Here is a 3,424-nt window from a genome sequence, read left to right as displayed (position 1 = left end):
TTTTGTTTTTATTGCATATTTTCCCTAAGTTCCTTATACTTCATGAGGCTATTGTAAATGAAAAACTTTAAAAAAAAATAAATTTGTTTATTTTTGGCTGCCTTGGGTCTTTGTTGCTGCACGTGGGCTTTCTCTAGTTGGTGAGCAGGGGCTACTCTTTGTTGTGGTGCACAGGATTCTCATTGTGGTGGCTTCTCTTGTTGTGGAGCACGGGGTCTAGGCGTGCGGGCTTCAGTAATTGTGGCACGCAGGCTCAGTAGTTGTGGCTCGTGGGCTCTAGAGCACAGGCTCAGTAGATGTGGCACACGGGCTTAGTTGCTCCGTGGCATGTGGGATCTTCCCGGATCAGGGCTTGAACCCATGTCCTCTGCATTGGCAGGAGGATTCTCAACCACTGCGCCACCAGGGAAGCCCCATAAATGGAAAACTTTAATGACATTTACAATAGTTTGTTGTTATTGTATAGAAATGCAATTAATTTGGGTATATTGATCTATATTTAGCAACCTTGTTGAACTTTTATATTTGTCTTAGTTTTTTTGAACCAATCTTATTGTCTTTCAATAATGACAGCTTCATTTTTTTCTTTCCAATTCTTATACCTTTCATTTTCTTCTTGTCTTACCATGCTAGCTAGAGCCATCTTTACAATGTTGAATAGAAATAGTGATGGTGAACATGTTTGCGGTATTCCTGATTTTAAAAGGAATGCTTACAATGTTTCATCATTGAATATGATGTTTGCTGTAGGTACATGAGGTTAAATTTGCTGATCTTTCTGGTTTGTTAAGAGTTTTTGGTTTTGTTTACTTTGTTTTGCAATTAACTGATGGGGGTTGAATTTTATCAAATATTTTTTGTACATCTAGTGGAACCGTTGTATGATTTTTTTTTAATCCTTTAATCTATGCTTTTCTTTTTATCATATTACATTTGCCTGCTTTTGGTGTCAAAAGTGAAGGAAGTACCAGCTTCACAAAACAAGTCGGGGAGTTTCTCCTCTTCCTTTTTTTTTAGATCAGTTTTTTTTTTTTTTTTTGGATTTGCAAATACAGTTTATTTTACAGAAATTCAACATTATAAACAGCAGGCACTTCCCAGCCCCCTACCCCCCTCCCCACAACCCGTACCTCTGGGTGCAGACAATGCTATGCAGAGTGAGCAGTGATGCAGCCGTATTGCTTTGGAGGGAGATTCGAGAGCGATGGAACCTGCCTGCACCACGGCCTGCCTGCCCCACACACGCACGCGCCTGCCCGCCTCGCAGGCCACCAGACTCTGTCTGGGCGCAGCCTGCGCTGGACCAGTTAAATGGATCCAGCCCAGGTCTCCAGTTCCTTCATGTCATCGTCTTCCTCTTCCTTCTTCTTGGTGGGTTTTGATGGTAGGGATATAGAGGGAACATTTGGTAGGGGGACTGTTTCCGGTCCACTGATTTCCAGCAAATTCTTGTCTAGTTCCTCCTGTTCTAGTTCTTCTAATTCTGCCATGAGCTCATCCTCGTCAAACTCTTCTCCAAACCCTACAGGTTTTGAAATAGCTGTTGAAATCTCTTCTGCAAGTTCCTGCTGGTCAGCAAAGTCCTGCATTAACTCATCAACTTTATCGATGTCCATGTTGTCGTGGGCAGCCTTCATGGCTTTGGAGGCATAGTCCATGTTCTTGAGCACCTCGGTGTTGCTGTTAGCATTCTCCAGGGCCTCTCGCTGGAATTCGATGGTTGACAGTGTGCCGTCGATCTGTGCCAGCTGCTTTTCATACCTCTTCTTGCGCTTCAGTGGCTGGCGGGCAGCGCGCTGTTTCTGGTGCCGTGCTTCTTGGCGGCTGTCAGCTCCTGCTCGATCTTCTTCTCCAGGAATTCCTGCTTCTTACTTAGCATCTCCTCGGTGTCCCGAAGCCTCTGGATGGCCCTCTGGGGGGTCGGGCCGCCCTTGCCGGCCTTACCCGCTCCAGCCCCGAATAGCTTCGCGAACACCGACATGGTTGCTGCTCGCCGCGCCGGCCTGCGCCGCCTGCTCCGGCTCGGCTCGGCTCGGCTCGGCTTGGCTTTGGCGCCCTCTCCCCGCTCCCTGCAGGCGCAGGCCTCTCCGCCATCTCCGCCCTAGATCAGTTTTTATAAGATAGAGTTTATGTTTTGAAGGCTTGATAGGATTTTGTAAAAGTGTCTGAGCCTGGTATTTCTGTTTACTTGTTTTGTGGATAGATTTTTCACAACTGATCCAATTTTTTTTTTTGCGGTACGCGGGCCTCTCACTGCTGTGGCCTCTCCCGTTGCGGAGCACAGGCTCCAGACGCGCAGGCTCAGCGGCCATGGCTCACGGGCCCAGCCGCTCCACGGCATGTGGGATCTTCCCGGACCGGGACACGAACCCGTGTCCCCTGCATCGGCAGGCGGACTCTCAACCACTGCGCCACCAGTTAAGCACCAATTTTTTTTTTTTTTTTTTTTTTTTAGTGTTATGGTCTTTAGCTTTCTATTTCTTCTTATATTAGGTTTTTGTTTTCAGAATAAAAATTCCATTTTATTTATGTTTCCAAATTTGTTGGCATGAAACTATTCACAGTATTCTCTCATGATTTATAAAATCTCTTATTTATCTGTACTCATATTCTTTTTCTTATTAGGTTGTGTTTTTTTATGACTTCTTTGTTTTACTTAGAGACATTTGCCTTGTACAGTCTTTTCAAAAGATAGCTTTTATTTTTCTTGATCATCTACTTTTTTATCATTGCAAATTTCTTAATTTCTACTCTTATATTTATTAAGGATGATTTAGTTGCATTATGCGAGTTTTTTTTTTAATTGTGATTCACTTCTAAACACATTCTAATTCCATTGTGATTTCTTCTTTAACTCATGGGTTACCACAAAGTGTGCTTTTAAATTTAAAGATCCCAGGGAGTTTTTCTGTTATTATTTTTAAATTTTATTTGATTGTGGTCAGAAAATATGGTCAGTGAGATATTGATTTTTTGATATTTTTTTATGGCCTAATACATGGTCAATTTACGTAAATGTTCCATGTGGGCTTATAAAGAAAGTGTGTTCTTTAATTGTTGGGGCATAATTCTCTACATGTTTATTAAATCATTATTAATGATGCCATTCAAATCATAAATGATCTTTCTAAATTTTTAGTTTGCTTGATAATTATGGAAAGATGAGTGTTTAAATCTTCTGTGATTATGAATTGATCAAATTCTTCTTGCTATTCTGTAAATTTTTGCTTTATTTGGAGGGTATATTACTGGGTACAACTTATAATTGTTATCTTGGTAATTTTTTACTTTTATCATCTATTCTTTTTTTTTAAGTTTTTTTAAAAATTAATTAATTAATTTATTTTTGGCTGCGTTAGGTCTTTGTTGCTGCACGCAGGCTCAGTAGTTGTGGTGTATGGGCTTAGTTGCTCCACAGCATGTG

At 41.6% G+C, this 3,424-nt stretch overlaps 1 pseudogene; it reads right to left on the bottom strand.

The window, feature by feature from the left end:
* Positions 1 to 1,185: 1,185 nt before the first annotated feature.
* LOC101333860 (charged multivesicular body protein 4b pseudogene) lies at positions 1,186 to 1,981 on the bottom strand (annotated as a pseudogene).
* Between the last annotated feature and the right edge of the window lie 1,443 nt (positions 1,982 to 3,424).

Source organism: Tursiops truncatus, chromosome 2 (genome assembly GCF_011762595.2).
Source record: "Tursiops truncatus isolate mTurTru1 chromosome 2, mTurTru1.mat.Y, whole genome shotgun sequence".
Classification (NCBI taxonomy): Eukaryota; Metazoa; Chordata; class Mammalia; order Artiodactyla; family Delphinidae; genus Tursiops; species Tursiops truncatus.
This window is presented reverse-complemented; position numbering and strand designations above follow the sequence as displayed.